The sequence below is a fragment of the Muntiacus reevesi genome, chromosome 21 (assembly GCF_963930625.1).
Source record: "Muntiacus reevesi chromosome 21, mMunRee1.1, whole genome shotgun sequence".
Taxonomy (NCBI): Eukaryota; Metazoa; Chordata; class Mammalia; order Artiodactyla; family Cervidae; genus Muntiacus; species Muntiacus reevesi.
In genome coordinates this window covers 41,383,778-41,403,537 of record NC_089269.1, presented here as the reverse complement: position 1 = coordinate 41,403,537, position 19,760 = coordinate 41,383,778, and positions in this window count along the sequence as shown.

Below are 19,760 nucleotides of genomic sequence, written 5' to 3'. Positions count from 1 at the left end.
AACCTTGGATGGATCTTGATACTAGTTTTACAATGTGGTGAACCAGAGGTTGACCTCCAGTTGGCAAGTAGAACTCCCTACTCACATGAGAGTGAGCAAAGTCTTTGCTTTGCTTTGTGGTGTTTGGATTGCAGCAGTCCGTCCAATTTCTCTTAAGCTGTAGACAATAAGACTGAGGACCATTTATATCCACGTTGACCATATAGTGTTTTCACCCTTGCCATTTTCACCAATGGATTCCATCTCAAATATGATCTTTCAGCATCATATTCATCGCCAACACTGTCCAAAACTGTGAAGAGTCTAAAACTTTTTCCTACTTGTAAACTAATTTATCAGTATGGTAAACTGAATATATTATTTTTTTGTGTATAGACATGTAATTTTCATGAGTATACAAGCTTTCATAATTTTTGAGGATATCACATAATGTCTTCAGAATATAGACTATATATTACATTACATAGATTATAGACTACTTATTATTATAACTTATAAATTATAAAGAGGATGAATTTACCACTTGAAAGGTTTGTCTTCTTGACATTAAAATGCAAAGAAATGTAGGGTAATCTCTTTGGGTTAAACATAATTTATACAAATTGGAGCAAGAATGTATGGATCTACTTGTATGCTAAACAACATATGTTAGGTGAGTGGAATCCTCAATAAAATAACTTTAATATTTCATTTCTTTAAAGAAAAAGAGTATGGGTTCTATTAAACATAATGCAAAATTTAGTCTTATAATGTATAATCAGTGCTACTTATTCAGTTCAGTTCAGTTCAGCCACTCAGTCATGTCCAACTCTTTGCGACCCCATGAATCGCAGCATGCCAGGCCTCCCTGTCCATCACAAACTCCTGGAGTCTACTCAAACTCATGCCCATCGAGTCGGTGATGCCATCCAGCCATCTCATCCTCTGTCGTCCCCTTCTCCTCCTGCCCCCAGTCCCTCCCAGCATCAGGATCTTTTCCAATGAGTCAACTCTTCACATGAGGTGGCCAAAGTATTGGAGTTTCAGCTTTAGCATCAGTCCTTCCAATGAACACCCAGGACTGACCTCCTTCAGGATGGACTGGTTAGAAATCATTGCAGTTCAAGGGACTCTCAAGAGTCTTCTCCAACACCACAGTTCAAAAGCATCAATTCTTCGGTGCTCAGCTTTCTTCACAGTCCAACCCTCACATCCATACATGACCACTGGAAAACCATAGCCTTGATTAGACGGACCTTTGTTGGCAAAGTAATGTCTCTGCTTTTTAACATGCTATCTAGATTGGTCATAACTTTCCTTCCAAGGAGTAAGTGTCTTTTAATTTCATGGCTGCAGTCACCATCTGCATCAGATTGATTATATTCTTTGCAGCCAAAGATGGAGAAGCTCTATACAGTCAGCAAAACAAGACCAGGAGCTGACTGTGGCTCAGATCATGAACTCCTTATTGCCAAATTCAGACTTAAACTGAAGAGAATAGGGATAACCACTAGACCATTCAGGTATGACCTAAATCAAATCCCTTATGATTATACAGTGGAAATGAGAAATAGATTTAAGGGACTAGATCTGATAGACAGGATGAACTGTGGATGGAGGTTCATGACATTGTACAGTAAACAGGGATCAAGACCATCCCCATGGAAAAGAAATGCAAAAAGGCAAAATGGTTGTCTGAGGAGGCCTTACAAATAGCTGTGAAAAGAAGAGAAGCAAAAAGCAAAGCAGAAAAGGAAAGATATTCCCATTTGAGCGCAGAGTTCCAAAGAATAGCCAGGAGAGATAAGAAGCCTTCCTCAGCGATCAATGCAAAGAAATAGAGGAAAACAACACAATGGGAAAGACTAGAGATCTCTTCAAGAAAATTAGAGATACCAAGGGAACATTTCATGCAAAAATGGGCTCAATAAAGGACAGAAATGGTATGGACCTGACAGAAGCAGAAGATATAAAGAAGAGGTGACAAGAATACACAGAAGAACTGTACAAAAAGGATCTTCACGACCCAGATAATCACGATGGTGTGATCACTCCCCTAGAGCCAGACATCCTGGAATTTGAAGTGGGCCTTAGAAAGCATCACTATGAACAAAGCTAGTGGATGTGATGGAATTCCAGTTGAGCTACTTCAAATCCTGAAAGATAATGCTGTGAGTGCTCCACTCAATATGCCAGCAAATTTGGAAAACTCAGCAGTGGCCACAGGACTGGAAAAGGTCCGTTTTCATTCCAATCCCAAAGAAAGGCAATGCCAGAGAATACTCAGACTACCATACAATTGCACTCATCTCACACGCTAGTAAAGTAATGCTCAAAATGCTCCAAACCAGGCTTCAGCAATACGTGAACTGAGAACTTCCAGATGTTCAAGTTGGTTTTGGAAAAGGCAGAGGAACCAGAAATCAAACTGCCAATATCCACTGGATCATCGAAAATGCAAGAGAGTTCCAGAAAAACATCTATTTCTTCTTTATTGACTACGCCAAAGCCTTCGACTATGTGGATCACAATAAACTGTGGAAAATTCTGAAAGAGATGGGAATACCAGACCACCTGACCTGCCTCTTGAGAAACCTGTATGTAGGTCAGAAAGTAACAGTTAGAACTGGACAAGGAAGAACAGACTGGTTCCAAGTAGGAAAAGGAGTACGTAAAGGCTGTATATTGTCACCGTGCTTGTTTAACTTATATGCAGAGTACTTATTCAGTAGTTTCTTATAAAATAATCATATTTGATATTTTCTCCGTGTGTGTGTGTGTGTGTGTGTTGAGTCACTCAGTCTTGTCTGACTCTTTGCAACCCATGGACTGTAGCCTGTCAGGTTCTCTGTCCATGGGAATGTCCAGTCTAAAATACTGGAGTGGGTTGCCATATCCTCTTCCAGAGGATCTTCCTGATCCAGGGATCAAACCCACATCTCTTACATCTCTTCAGTTGGCTGGGAGATTCTTTACCACTGCACCACATAGGAAGCCTGATATTTTCCCCATAAAACTGCTTATTGGTATCTTTCTGCTAGCAAAATGATTCAGTGCATTTACATTTCTCCATTTTTGCCATAAAACATTTAAACTTGGTTTAAGAAAATCAAAACTCTGCATAACACCTTTCTTTGAACAATTGATTAAAAAGCATCCATTTTATTTGATGAGCTGTCGATCTGGTACTATGCTTGTGAAAGCAGAACAGTTTTATCAGAAGGATTAATTAGACATGTGGCCCCTTGGTACCTGAAGGTGAAATATAATAGGTCTGCTTTCAGAGAAATATTTCAGAAATCATCTGGTGAGTGAACCAATTATTCACTTGAAGACATCTTGCCTAATTAAATCCTACATAAGAATTGTCCAGGGTATTACTTTGGGGAAATAAAATGCTTCTTTAGTGTATTGTTCTTTGTTTCTTAAACGAAGAAAGTTAGATGCAAAGGACACTTTGAAAATGAATATAGAAGATGAATGCACTGCATTGGCTTGAGTTTGCTTTATGTTGTTTACTTTCTTATCAGAGCAAGTTTTGATGCAATAAACATGTTTGCAGTTTCCAAAGTAAAGCACATATAGGTGATGAGTTAACATAGCAAATCAGCAGTTAAAGTTTGATCCATTATTAATACAGATATTCCTTTATCTTATGGAAATGCAGAAAATTCAGTATTAAAATAATTGCCACTTGAAGCTATTGTTAAAACTGACTTCCTAAAATATCTGATTCCATTTCAATATCTCATGTCTCAGATTTAACATATGGCATCTGAGAGACCTAAGTAATCATTTTGCAAAAGGAAGAAGCCAGAGAAACAGAAACAACACTGAAATGAGTAAAATAGCAATGTTAATAAATTTAGTAGGTTTACCTGATGGCTCAGATGGTAAAGAATCTGCCTGCAGTGTAGGAGTCCAGTGTTCAACTCCTGGGTGAGGAAGATACTCTGGAGAAGGAAATGACAACCCACACCAGTATCCTTGCCTGGAGAATCCAATGGACAGAGGAGCCTGGTGAGCTACAGTCCATGGGATTGCAAAGAGTTGGACACGACTGAGTGACTAACTAGATTAGATGAATGAATTTACATAGATCCCTTCTTTTGTTTAACAGACTTTAGACTGATATCTGTGCTTCGCTTGCTCCAGAAAGTATATTTTAGAATATTGCTTTATAAAATTTTGGGGAGACACATCTACTAATCATGTGAAGTATTTATGAAAACATGCTATGGTCATACACCTAACACTTTGGTAAACATTTTTTACAATATTGTGGATAACAGTATGTTCTCTAGATAATTCTTATTTTATTATGATATTGTCTTCTCTTTTGTCTTGTAGTGCAAAGAATGCTGAAAGAACTTTCTGGCTAAATATGCTTGTGAATTCAACTTACAGTATGCTGTATAATAAGTGGCCACTGATCAAATGTTGAGAAGAGACAGTTTTGGAAAGACACTTTTGGAGAATGTGTCTTTAGAATGGCTGGCCTACTAATGAAAGGGCTGCCAAGAAACACTCTCTGCTTGGAGGGAAAAATGAACCTCTAAACTATGGGGAACCTCCTCTTCTCCTAATCCAAATGTGAAGTTAGGTCTAGAAAACTGGAAAACTCAATCATTTATTGAAAAGAGTTGGATTCCTCAGTATTTCCATGTCTTTTCATGTTGTATATTTTTAAATCACACACAAACAATCCCAACATGACCCAGATTTAAGAAGCCTCAAGACAGTATTGGAAACATACCCATTCTACATTTCTTGAAATACTGTTAATTTACAGGAGAAAAAAGTCTTGTCCTACTGGATATTTAGCATTCAGTACTGATGTTCTTGCATGAGATGTTGTTTTAATTGCTAAGTCAATCAAGTCCAACTCTTTTGAGACCCCACAGAGTTTAATCCACAAAAGGAGCCTCTGTCCATGGGATTTCCCATGCAAGAATATTAGAGTGGGTTGCCATTTCCTTGTCTAGGTGATTTTCTTTATCCAGGGTCAAACCCACATCTCCTTCATTGGCAGGCAGATTCTCCACCACTGAGTGAAGCCCTCTTGATTGAGAAGGGTGTATTAAAATAAATATGTGGTTAATACATATAATGCTTATTTTAAGAGATAAATAATTACTACTCAGTAAAAATAATGGAGAAGCATTTTGTACCTTCTTTGCAGAGTTAGAATGTACAGCATTCCTACAAGCTTGGGGATAGTAACAATCATTTGCTGAAATGGCAAGGGTCAAATGTGCAGCTCAATAGCTGTAACTTTATAATTAACTACTTATTTTTTTCATTAGCAGTTTACAAAGAATTTTACTGGTATATTATTTTTTATTATTCTGTTACATAGAATATTCTCTATTATTATTTTCTTCATTATCATTAAGGGCTGCTAAAACACAAAAAACATCTAGATAATATTAGTATTTAAATCCAGTTTATTCCAATTTCTGCAGGTATATGTTAGTAAAATGTGTTTCACAGTAAAAAGAAGAGTGATGTTGGAATTCATTTTGAAATGAAAACTTGGCCCTTAACTTAAATCATAGCTGACATATTGAATTAATATATTAATAGCTATCATCTATCTGTAAAACGGTAACTGATAAAATAGCTAATGAAATGCTTATTTATTTGCCACATGCTTATTGGGGACTTATTATATGTCAGAAACCATCCCAGATACTGGCTATGGAAGCAGGGGCCAAAACAGACAGAATGTCCTTCTCTCACAAGAGTCAAGAAAAGGTTTACTAAAAGAAGAAATATTATCCAAAACCTGAAAGAGGTGAGCATTTGAGTCACATGACTATGTGGGAGGAGAGTTTTCACGCTCAAGGAAAAATATGTACAAATCCTTGATGCATAAATATACCTGTGGAGTACAAGCATGGAGTCAGTGCGGCTTCTGCAGACATAAGGAAGACAGTATTAATGGGTATAATTTAAAAGAGGTTACAGGGATCAGATCACATAGGACTTTGTAAAACTTGAAAACTTTTTACTGTTACTATGATAGGTTGGGAAACGACTGGTTGGTTTCAGAGATAAGTTGTGCCTTCTGCTTTAATTAATAACTCTTGCTATTGGGAGCTGTTGTTCAGTCACTAAGTTTTGTCTGAATTTTGTGACCCCGTGGACTTCAGCATGCCAGGCTTCCCTGTCCATCTCCCAGAGTTTGCTCAAACTCATGTCCATTGAGTCAGTGATGCCACCCAAACATCTCATCCTCTGTCATCCCTTTCTCTCCCTACCTTCAATCTTTTCTAGCTTTGGGTTCTTTACCAGTGAGTCTGAGAAAATATTGGGAAATAATATACTGAATGAAGGATGAGGGTAAAACAAAGAGGCCAATAAGTAGGTAATTGAAATAAAAGTGATGCTGGTATAAACCAGGGTAGTAGAAGTGGAAATGATTATGTACATACATATATATGCACATTTTCAAATTATGTAAAGGCAATGTCAGTAAGACTTGCTGGCTTCTGAGTCATGGAATGCATAGAAAGAAGTAACAAGAAAGATAAATGTTTTTTTTTCTTTCTACTTTAATTTTCAGCTATTTTAAGAAACACATTCAGCACTCTTAGAAGTCACATCATGCCACATTCCTACAAGTTATCCTAGATCCATGAGGTGCTGAGTTCTGAAGAGGATTGTCTTAGGTATGTGTGGGGCAGAGTCCTAAGAGAGTTGAAGGGCTATTTTCACTTCCTTGGCCATATCTTTGCTTCTCCTTTCTAAGTATGGCATCTCAAAGTGTGCTTGAGAACTCCATCCTCCCCTCCACCTTCTACCAAGAAAAACCCAACTTTTATAGAAGACTTACAAAGATACACAAATTCCTCTTTAACTACCAACATATACCTCTTATTCTTTATCTTTATTTATCTATGTTTATCTAAAGACTTTACATCATGGTCAGTTCAGTTCAGTTCAATCACTCAGTCATGCCCGACTCTGTGACCCCATGAACTGCAGTACGCCAGGCCTCCCCATCCATCACGAACTCCCAGAATTTACCCAAACTTGTGGTCACAAAATGCCAAATACTTTGTCTAACTTATATTGATAATATATAAAGCTTTATCACTCATTTAGTTTTTATAGCAACTCAAAGTAAGCACAGTAATGATCCAATGATCCTTAGTTTGCAAACTATAAACCAGGCACAGGAGACTTGAATGATTTTGAATCAGCCAGGATTCAAAAGTTTTGGGAAACTCCATGCTATTATCTGCTCTCGATACAGCCTATGCTGTTCTGTACCTATTAAAATGACTTAGAAAAGTTCCTGAGCATCCCACACAGTTCAATAAACAATGGCAAAAGTTACATGAGAAATAGCATAAAAACTCATTTTTAAAATTAAAATAAATTTTGGAAATTTTTTATAGAACACCTATTATCTTATGTTCTGCCCCTCTTGCCTTGATTGGAATTAATGTGAAAAAGGATGATTTTTTTTAATATGACTTCCCTGGTGGCTCAGCCTGTAAAGTATCTGCTTACAATGTGGGAGACCTGGGTTCAGTCCCTGGGTGAGGAAGATCTCCTGGAGAAGGAAATGGCAACCCACTCCAGTATTCTTGCCTGGAGAATCTCATGGATGGAGGAATAGAGGACCCAATACAGTCCATTGGGTCACAAAGAGTTGGACAGGACCGAGTGACTTCACTTTCACTTTCAAACCAACAGTTTTAAAATGCCCCTGAAATACACACATTCAGTTACCAGTTCAATGGCCATATAACTTTTTATCAAATTGGGACAATCTTGAGAGTGAAAAGAAATGGTATGGATAATTCTGGGACAGGTCCTGAGTAAACCTGACTATCCAGTCACCTTGGTTATAGATCTATGTATGTACAATAGAATAACTCTTTTTTTTTTTTTTAACATAAACTGATAGATTCTCTATAATAGTCCATCTAGGTTTTCTAATGCTAGACCTTACTTTTTTGGAAATATGGTTTTCAATTTACAAAGGTGAAAATAGTTACTGTAGTAAACTAGTATCTATAATTGCAGCTTGTCCCTGATTGCTTTGTCAGATTTCCTAATGCTATAATTACATTCATTATTCAATCACTGGGTCATGAATAAAAGCAAATCCATGGGACATCACATTGTAAAATAAGAAAATAGCCTCAGTATTTGAAAATCATGGTTTCAAGATCTTATTTATGTTTGTTTTCTAAAATTGTCTTCTCTTTTCCCAGTGTTAGAGATAAGAGATGGGGTTTAGGTGGTCAGACATTCCATTTCCCAGGAAAGGCTGTGAGGGGAAAATTGTCTATCAGAGTTTGGAGATCATATTACTAAGAAAAGAATAATAACACTTCTGCTTACCTAACTATACTATTTTACCCAGAGTCACAGGGCTGTGTAAATAGATTTTAATCCTATGTAAAGAGGAATTTTGAAGCTTAACTACTAAAAAGGAATAGTCAAGAGATAGTTCAGCATTTACACAAATAATTAAAACATTTCTTAGGGCTATGATAAGCTAGACCTTGTGATAAATGCTAACACTAAATAAAATACAGACATAGAACAAATTTTCCATGGTGAATTAAGAATATAAACAAACCAGCTCAATAAATATATGTGAATTAAGCCTAGAGGGAGCACAAAGAAGTCACTAAAAAGATAAAGGAAATTAAAAATGAAGATATTTTTGGAAGTGTAGAGTATTTAAAGTTGACAATTACTTTGAATTCTTTGAAAATATTCTTGCATTATTATTTGGCTTTACTGTTGCTGTTGAAATGTTAACTGTAAGCCCTCATATTGTTACTTTGCAGGTAGAATTCCTTTTATGACCCTGTTCCTTGTCCTACACCCCAAATCTTGGGTGCTTTTAAGCTTTAGTCTATATCTTCTGCTTTTTAATACCAGTCGTGCTATGTTTTTTGTTGTTTTGTTTTATTTTGAAGTCTGGTATTCTTTTAATTTCTTACTTAAGAGTTTATGTATATTTCTTTTATCTGTAGCTTTATATTATTTCCAGTTTTTTTTATGGCTTTCAGACATAAACTCTTCAATTATTGCTTCTTAAAATGCTACCTTGCTTCTCTTTCTTTAATTAAACATATGTTAGAATTTTTGGTTATATTCATGTGCTCTTTCACTCTATTCTAATTTTTCTTCCTTTGATTTTTGTACTTTTCTCTGATCATTTACTTCTGATACTCATTTCTGTTCATTAACTTTATCCTCACCTGTGTGTAATAATCTGCTGTTATATATAAATATCTGCTGTTATAAGCATATACTGAATTTTCATGTCAATTTTTTTGGGGAGGGTTCTGGAATAAACACTGGTTTATAATTTATAAACATAGTTTTGCAAATATATTCTTATATTTGTTTCCTATAAAGTCTGTGTTTCCTAATGGTTTGAAATATTTTCTGGTCTTTCTATTTTTATGACAACTTCTAATTCAGTGATTGATTGTATGTGAAAATTACAGAGAAACTAAGATTAAAAACAATGTTTATTTTTATCATGAAGTATATACTTCTGTTGTAAAGAGGCAATAAGTAATCTCATATCTACTTTAATTCAATCAGGGGTTGGATTCTTTCAAAGGGGGACTTTAGTTTATGAAGTGATTGATTTTTATCATGTTCACCTTTGTTTGTGGGATGCAGGGGTCAGAGTTTCAGTTATTATTCTGTAGTTTTCCAAAAATATATATATATACACCTTTCTTGCATTCTTAAAATCATTGTTTCTTGTGTCCAGTATCATATAAATACTTAAAGCTCTGCTCAGCTTCTCAACCTCATGTTCATCACTTGAAATTGACAATTTTATTAAGAGAAGTGGCCCTAAATTCCAGGACCATTTCTGTGAAATTATCACTTCTCCTGTATCATAGGTTTAGAAATCCTCTCACTCTAGGCAGTGATTTGATGGCTTGGTCTTTACATGCATGCTAAGTCGCTTCAGCAGTGTCTGACTCTTTGTGACCCCCTGGACTGTAACGCACCAGGTTTCTGTGTCCATGGGATTCTCCAGACTAGAATACTGAAGTGGGTTGCCCTTTCCTCCTCCAGGGGATCATCCTGACCCAGGGATCAAAACTGTGTTTCTTACATCACTTGCATTGGCATTGTCAGGCAGGTTCATTACCACTAGCGCCACCTGGGAAGCAATTTATTTTAAACACACCAAAATGAAAACAAGTTAAAAATTATTTTATGATTGCTGAGTCACTGGTCTCTTACTCTTTCTCATAAGCACACAGGCACACACACACACACATTAGAAAAAATCATTTTTGGACATGTCCTGGTCTCTATGGATCAAAAGAGGTATAAGATATTTTCTCTGTCATTGATATGTTCGGATTTGAATAGGCACAAACACACAAGCACAAACACGTCTATATTATATGTTGTATAATATATATAGTGTATACTTTTTTTTTTGGCATTATCTGAACTTTAAGGTGGTCAATATAATAGTTTGTGAGCCACACAATATATGTTATGCTTTCCCAATTGTTCTGATCTTGAATTTTAATTTTCTTAAATATAACATTATAAAGTCATTTATATTAATAGCTATACAATTAAAATGTTCTACCCTGAATGCTTCTATAGATGAAATATATAGTTGTAAATACTGTACATATTTACATAGTAGTAAATATTATATTAACCTCAGATTTACAGATAACACCATCCTTATGGCAGGAAAAGAAGATGAACTAAAGAACCTCTTGATAACAGTGAAAGCGGAGAGTGAAAAAGTGGGCTTAAAGCTCAACATTCAGAAAACTAAGATTATGGCATCTGGTCCCATCACTTCATGGGAAATAGATAGAGAAATGGCGGAAACAGTGGCTGACTGTATTTTTTGGGGCTCCAAAACCACTGCACATGGTGACTGCAGCCATGAAATTAAAAGACGTATACTTCTTGGAAGGAAAGTTATGGCCAACCTAGATAGCGTATTACAAAGCAGAGACATTACTTTGCCAACAAAGGTCCATCTAATCAAGGCTATGGTTTTTCCAGTGGTCATGTATGGATGTGAGGGTTGGACTATAAAGAAAGCTGAGCGCTGAGGAATTGATGCTTTTGAACCGTGGTGTTGGAGAAGACTCTTGAGAGTCCCTTGGACTGCAAGGAGATCCAACCAGTTCATCCTATCCTAAAGGAGATCAGTCCTGGGTGTTCATCAGAAGGACTGATGCTGAAGCTGAAACTCCAGTACTTTGGCCATCTGATGTGAAGAGCTGACTCATTGGAAAAGACCCTGATGCTGGGAGGGATTGAGGGCAGGAGGAGAAGGGGATGACAGAGGATGAGATGGTTGGATGGCATCACTGACTCAATGGACATGAGTTTGGGTAAACTCTGGGAGTTGGTGATCAACAGGGAAGCCTGGCGTGATGCAGTCCATGGGACCGCAGAGATTCGGACATAATTGAGTGACTGAATTGAACTGATCTGAAATATTATATAAAATATAAGTGTAGATAAAACTATTAAAAATATTCTTCTAACATGTCTTGGACATAGACTTTAGACAGTTTTTTAAGATTTGCTTCAAGTTTTACTAGCTCAGCAATGACTTTTTCCAGCTGTTTTTTTTTTTTTTTTAATTATGTACTTGTCTTAATGATTTTGGTGCTTATTGTCACACAATTGTTTGTTTTATAACTTGCTTTACTGTATTAGGTGTTTTCTTTTAGACACATTAAGAGATATTTGGATCCATAAACCATGCCAATGTTATAATTATCTCTTCAGATCTTAGAACAGCATTGATTAATACTAGAAGAGGTTTAATTATTACTTGCTGGTTGTTGATAGAGAATACTATAGTACAACTTCATAATAACCTATCAGAAATTTTATCTTTTATATATATATATGTGTGTGTGTGTGTGTGTGTGTGTGTATAATTACTTTATACTAAGCCTTTATAAAAATGTTTTCCATGATCTGTTATTTTACGTATAAATATATACCGACACAATAGCATCTCATGTTTACTTTAAAACTTAAGGTACTAATTCCACAGGTAATGTGATATATTATACTGCTAAGGTTAAATATCTCAGTGTTCTTAATTTATACAGATATCTGGAATAATTTATGGGAACTTCACCGATGGCTCTGTCATAAAGACTCTGAAATGTAGGGGACACAGGTTTGATCCCTTGGTCAGGACAATCCCCTGGAGTAGGGCCTGGCCATGCATTCCAGTATTCTTGCCTGGAGAATCCCATAGACAGAGGAGTCTGACAGGTTACATACCATAGGGTCACAAAGAGTCACACATGACTGAAGTGACTGAGCACCCCCACACACTAGAATGACCTCTTACACTCTATTAATTCACTTTTTTAACAACATGTTGAAAACTTGTGGCATGTGCTTTGGTCAAAGTTCTTGCTATACACCTATGAATGGACAAAAAGACGTGCCTGTGTGATGCCTAAATTCTAGTCAAGAAAGAACATAATAACAATTAATGTGGAAAGAGTAAGCTATTTTGAATAATACAGAAAAAAATATAACAGGGTATGCAAGGTGATCATGAGTGTGGAGATGTATGATACAGAAATATTGTAATAGGAAGGGTAAAGCATCTTGAAAAGCTGTATTACTTGCCAAGCATTGCCATAACCAAGAACCACAAACTGGTGACTTAAATAACAGAAATGTATTGTATCACGTTTCTGGAGGTGAAATATCTGAGTTCTAGGTGCCATGAGTGTTACTTGCTCAGTCATGTCTGACTCTGTCACCCCATGGACTGTAACCCACCGGGCTCCTCTGTCCATGGAATTCTCCAGGCAAGAATACTGGAGTGAGTTGCCATTCCGTTCTCCAGGGGACCTTCCTAACTGGGGATCCTACTTGAGTCTCCTGCATTGCAGGGAGATTTTTTACCATCTGAGCCACCAAGGAAGTCCCCTGGTGATGCTTAGAAATATCTGAGATCTAGGTATTGGCAGAGTTGACATCTTCTGAGATTCTGTAATAATGGAGATTCTGTTCAATGCTCTTCCCTTGGCTTATGATGCTTGACCGCTATTTTTGCTTTTCTTGGACTGTGGATGCATCCATCTCTATCTTCACTTGGTGTCGTCTCTATATCTCCTCACATAGTCTTCCTTCTGACATGTTGATCTCTAAACTTCCTCTTTTATAAGAATACCAGTCATGTTGGAATAGGAGCCACTCTACTCCAGTATGACCTCCTCTTAACTAATTATATTTGCCTTGACTCTTTGAAAATATGGTAGCATTCTGAGGTACTAGAATTTAAGACTTAACATAAATTTTGGGTAGAACACAATTCAAACCATAACAGAAACTGAGTTTTGAACAATGATTCAAATACAGTGACGGAGTGGGCCATGGTGATAAACGGGAAAGGAGCTTGCTATTCAAAGGGAAAAGCTTGTGCAGCGACCCCACAGTGGAACTGCCCATGGTGTGTTCTAAAAACACCATGGAAGCCAGTGTGTAGAGTAAGGGAATGGGCGCCTAGAAGGAGGTGAGCTTAGAGAAGAGACCCAGAACAAGATGCGTAGGACCTGGCACGTCATGGGAGAGTGTCTGTGTTTCCTCAGAGTGAAGTGGGGAACCATTGCACATTTTTAGTTGAGGAGTGATAGGACCTGAATTAGGTTTAACAGGATTCCCAGGGGGCTCAGTGGTAAAGAATCTGCCTGCCAATGAAAGAGATGCAGGAGACGTTGAGTTTGATTCCTAGGTTGGGAAGATCCCCTAGAGAAGGGAATGGCTACCCACTCCAGTATTCTTGCCTGGAAAATCCCATAGACAGAGGATCCTGGCAGGCTACAGCCCATGGGGTCATAAGAGTGACATAACTGAGGAACTGAGTATGCACACACACATGTTTAACATCACTCTTCATTAGCATTATTTGGGAGGGCAACATAGGAAACAGGAAACCAGTTAAGAGGCTCCAGTAGTCATACAGCTAAGAGATGATGGTGACTTGAGACAGATGTGTGGTGCAGACACACGGGTCCATTCTGGATATATTTTAAAATCAACAAGATATGCTGTTCAGTGTTATGTTCATATGTGGCTGAACCATACTGACTCTGTTTTATTAGCTCCATCTGAGGCCCACAGTCCTATCCCCTCCCCTTCGTGCATAGCTGAGCTTCAACTTACTCAAAAGAAGGTCCCCAAGCCAGATAATTTCCCTATCAGCTTTTACCTTACCTTCGCCTGATATGAAAACTATAAAAATGCCTTTGGCTGGCAGAGATGGTTAACAGCTCTTGAGGAATAATTATTATGAGATGCTCGGAAGGGAGGAGAAACACCCTGGTTCCAGTGAATGCAGACATGCTTCTCCCTTAGTAGTCAGATTCTATTTTTAGCTTTGGCTCCTTTAAATCCCCCTCTCCCCATTTCAGCCCAGGAATGCAGCTGCAAATGCCTTTAGATTGTCCTCCTCCCTATTCTGCCTGCTTGTAAGTTACTCATAATAAGCCCCGCAATTGCACTTAATGGAGTTGACTGCTTCATTTTTCAGTCTCGAAGTTTCTTTCCAGTTCAGAGGATATTTATTCTATATCTCTATCAGTCAACAATTCACCTATATGTATGTGGGACTTGAAATAAAAAGAAGCAAGGATGATTCCTGAAATTTTAGAACAAAATTTCTCTTCCAGGGAATTGAAAAAAAAAATTTCTTTAATGTTAAAAAATGCATTCACTTTTTATGCCTAAATAGTCCCTCTGCAAATAAAGTTTGCAAGAACTTTAAATTAGAGGCAGCCTTCAAACCTGATTTTCTTTTAGGACATGTTAGCTTATTTGCAGACAGGATCTTCTCCCCATTGATGTAAGACATTGCATCCAATAAAATGAGGTATTTTTCATGGCTTTTTTTCACTGTTAGATATCACAGGATACTTTGTGTGAAGCTCTGAATATAAAAATAAATTGAATTGGGTTGGTTATAGCCTTTAACACAGAGGATAATTGTGGCAAAAAGAAAATCAGCAGGTAATTATGTTTGCATCCTTATTTTTAGAATAGCATGCATGGAATTTTCTGTGGGAACCATGAATATACAGAGTAGCCTAATAGTTCAGATCTCTGTTGCAACGTTTAGTTTTTATTACCTTTGGCTTTAAATAAAATCATCTTTCCTCCCATATTAACAAAGATTGGGATCTATTTTTTTTTTGCTTACAAATGATTGTCTAATTGTTTCCATATTAATAGAATAACCTTGGATATAAAACTTGAAAACAATTAAAAGGATATATGTTAAAATAATTTAATTATATTTGCACAGTGTTTAGTTCCCTTCAGTTGTCATAACAAAGTACAACAAAGTGGATGGATTAAAACAACAAAATGTATTGTCTCACTCTTCTAGAAGCTAGAAGTCCAAAATCAAGGTATAAGCAGGGTCATGATACCTAGAAGTCTATAAAAGAGAAGTCCTCTTTGCCTCTTTCTGTATTTCTTGGCTTGCTGGCCAACCTTAGCATTCTGTGGTTTGCAACTACAGCACTGCAATCTCTGCTTCTATTGTCACATGACAAGGCCTCTTGTCTGTCTGTCTTCATATCTTCTTCCTCTTTTTAAAGGATACCAGTCATACTGAGGGGCTTCCCAAGTGTTGCGAGTGGTGAGGAATTTGCCTGCCAATGTAGGAGACACAAGAGACCTGGGTTCAGTCCCTGGGTATGGAAGATCCCCCAGAGGAGGAAAATGGCAACACACTCCAATAGTCTGCCTGGAGAATCCCAAGAACAGAGGAGCCTGGTGGGCTGCAGTCCATGGGGTCACAGAGAGTTAGACAGGGCTGAACAAGTGAGCACACACACACATCTGTTCACAGGGCCCGGACTTCAGCTGCTCAGCCTGGGGCCCGTCTAGCTCCTGACTCAAACCTACTTCCAAGTAAGGTAACATCCTGAGACACTACATGTTATAAGGGCTAAGTCACTTCAGTTGTGTTTGACCCTTGGAGGCCCTGGTAGGCTCAAGATTTGGGAAGAGTTGTTTTTCCAGTCAAAAGATGGTTAGTAGAGAATCAAGCAGAAAGCATTTTCTCTTATTCGGGGAGAAATATTCGGTTAGCCACTTTGTTTTATTCAGACCTTGGACTCATTGATTGAGGTTCAAACACATTAGGGAGGGCAATTTGCTTTATTCAATCCACTGATTTTAATGCTAATCTTATCCAAAAACTCCATCAAAGAAACACCCAAAATAATGTTTGACCAAATATCTGGGAACTCCATGGTCAAGCTGACACATAAAATTAATTACAACAGGTATTATTAATTTTTAAAATTGCAATTAATTAAATTAGTAGTGCCATGGAAAGATGCTGGCATCTGCTCTTTGGCACTCTATTTGAAAGATGGGTAAAAAATTAATACTGAATATAATGCTAGCATGGTAAAGCTCAAAATCCTTCAAGTGAGACTCCAACAGTATGTGAACTGAGAACTTCCAGATGTACAAGCTGGATTTAGGAAAGGTAGAGGAACCAGAGATCAAATTGCCAATATTTGCTGGATCATAAAAAAAAACAAGAGCATTCCAGAAAAATATCTACTTCAGCTTCATTGACTGCATTAAGGCCTTTGATTCTGTGGGTCACAACAAGCTGAGGAAAATACTTAAAGAGATGGAAATTCCAGACCACCTTACCTGCCTCCTGAGAAACCTGTATGCAGGTCAAGAAGCAACAGTTAGAGCTGGACATGGAACAATGGTCTGGGTCAAAATTGGGAAAAGAGTATGTCAAGGCTATATGTTGTCACCCTGCTTATTTAACTTCTATGCAGTGTGCATCATGAGAAATCTGGGATGGATGACTCACAAGCTGAACTCAAGATTTCCAGGTAAACATCAACAAATTCAGATATGCATATGATACCATTCTAATGGCAGAAAGCAAAGAGCCGTGATAGCAAAAAAAAAAAAAAAAAAAAAGCCTCTTGAGGGTGAAAGTGGAGAGTGAATAACCTGACTTAAAACTCAGTATTCAAAATACTGATATCTTGACTTCTGGTCACATCACTCATGGCAAATAGAAGGTGAAAAAGTGGAAATACTGACAGGTTTTCTTTTCTTGGGCTTCAATATTACTGCAGATGGTGACTGCAGCCATGAAATTAAAAGACACTTGCTCCTTGGAAGGAAAGCTATGACAAACCTAGACAGAGTATTAAAAAGCAGAGACATCACTTTGACAACAAAGGTCCATATAGTCAAAGCTATTTTTTTTTTTCTGTCAGCATGTATGGACGTGAGAGTTGGTCCATAAAGAAGGCTGAGCACTGAAGAATTGGTGCTTTTCAATTGTGGTGCAAGAGAAGACTCTCGAGAAAACCTTGGAGAGCAAGGAGATCAATTCAGTCAATCCTAAAGGAAATTGACCTTATGTATTTGTTGGAAGAGCTGATGCTGAAACTGAAGCTCCAGTACTTTAACCACCTGATTGGAAGATCCGATTCATGGGAAAAGACCCTGATGCTGGGAAAGATTGAAGGCAGGAGGAGAAAGGGGATGATAGAGGACAAGATGCTTGGATGGCATTACCAAATCACTGGACATGAGCTTGAGCAAGATCTGGGAGATAGTCAAGGACAGAAAAGCCTGGCATGTTGCTTTCTATGGGGTCACAGAGTCAGAAGGATTAGTGTGTTGGTTGCTCAGTCCTGTCTGACTCTTTGCAACCCCATGGATTGGGGTCTGCCAGTCTCCTCTGTCCAATCTTCTCTGTCCGTGGGATTTTCCAGGCAAAAATACTTGAGTCTGTTGTCATTCCCTTCTCCAGGATATTTCCCTATCCAGGGATCAAACCCAGGTCTCCCACATTTCAGGCAGGCTCTTTCTTTCTGAGTCAATAGGGAGAACTTTGGTTTAGTTTGGTTAAGTTCAGTTCAGTCACTGAGTCGTGTCCGACTCTTTGTGACCCCATGAATTGCAGCATGCCAGACCTCCCTGTCCATCACAAACTCCCGGAGTTTACCCAAACTCATGCCCATTGAGTCGGTGATGCCATCCAGCCATCTCATCCTCTGTGGTCCCCTTCTCCTCCTGCCCCCAATCCCTCCCAGCATCAGGGTCTTTTCCAATGAGTCAACTCTTCGCATGAGGCCACCAAAGTATTGGAGTTTCAGCTTCAGCATCAATCCTTCCAAAGAACACCCAGGACTTATCTTCTTCAGAATGGACTGGTTGGATCTCCTTGCAGTCCAAGGGACTCTCAAGAGTCTTCTCCAACACCACAGTTCAAAAGCACCAATTTTTCAGCGCTCAGCTTTCTTCATAGTCCAACCCTCACATCCATACATGACCACTGGAAAAACCATAGCCTTGACTAGATGGAACTTTGTTGGCAAAGTAATGTCTCTGCTTTTTAATATGCTGTTTAGGTTGGTCATAACTTTCCTTCTGAGGAGTAAGTGTCTTTTAATTTCATGGCTGCAATCACCATCTGCAGTGATTTTTAGAGCCCCCCAAAATAAAGTCTGACACTGTTTCCACTGTTTCCCCATTTATTTCCCATGAAGTGATGGAACCAGATGCCATGATCTTAGTTTTCTGAATGTTGTGCTTTAAGCCAACTTTTTCAATCTCCTCTTTCACTTTCATCAAGAGGCTTTTTATTTCCTCTTCACTTTCTGCCATAAGGGTGGTGTCATCTGCATATCTGAGGACTTTGGTTACTGATCATTTATCCAATTATTGGTTATTAGTCCTTTGTTTCAAAATGAATGTAATATGAACATCTGTGGAGAGAAGTTCTCTCTCCTACTAAATATCCATTTTTTAATCTTTATTTTGAATGATGGCCTTAAACTAGCCTGTCAAAAGTGCCCAGGTGTTTCTGTCCAGCCCTGATATAAAGCTTTTATGACAGGCAGTTCCTAATTGGATTAAAGTCATTTTCCTGAATTTTCACTTAGGTGTTTCCAATTTGTTCACATTTGCTTTTTGTTGAAATCTATTATCCTGAGAGAGGATCATTTCTGAATATAAAATTTCCTTTTCTCACACCTTGCTATTTGAGCTACCTTTATCACCTTCCTCTATTTTCTTTATTCCTTTCCCACTTTTGTGATCCAGTTTGTGACTTTTATTTACCCTGTTTCAAAAGTTACAAGAAATTAATTCAACTGTATTGTCTTTAATATATTTTCACCCTTTGTTCATTTTAAAGACCAGAACTTTTTAAAAATCCTATTTTGCAGACCTCTAGCAAAGTCTGTGCTCTTATTTTATGCGACAGACAACTACCTTTTATTCTTTCAAGCACAAAATTTAGATAAAATGGAAATAGGAACCAATCATGTGCAAAAATAAGATATGTACCACTATGAATCTGAATCAGAATTGCAATGCATAGTTGTGCATGGGACTGGGACAGAACTGCTGGGGTTCAGGGCAGAAACTAAGAAACACAATATGTATTCTAAATCTTTTGATTTGAAACCTCATGAAACTCTCTCAATTGGACGTTGATGAACAGTGCAAATCTTAACCTTAAAAACAAATGCTAGAATCTCATGACCCCTGAGAAGCAGGTTTATCCACTGCACTTTCCTGGGATGCTGGAGTGAGCAAGGACCTTCTACAGCTGGGCCTTGCCTAGGTCACTTGCCAACATGGGAGCTAGATCTGCAGAATTCCCAGGGATAAGATCCTCGACACACCAGGTTAAAATGTGGTGCTGTAGTGAGGAGCGTGGGCGTTCAGAGTAAGCAGACACAGAAGGCTGGTTA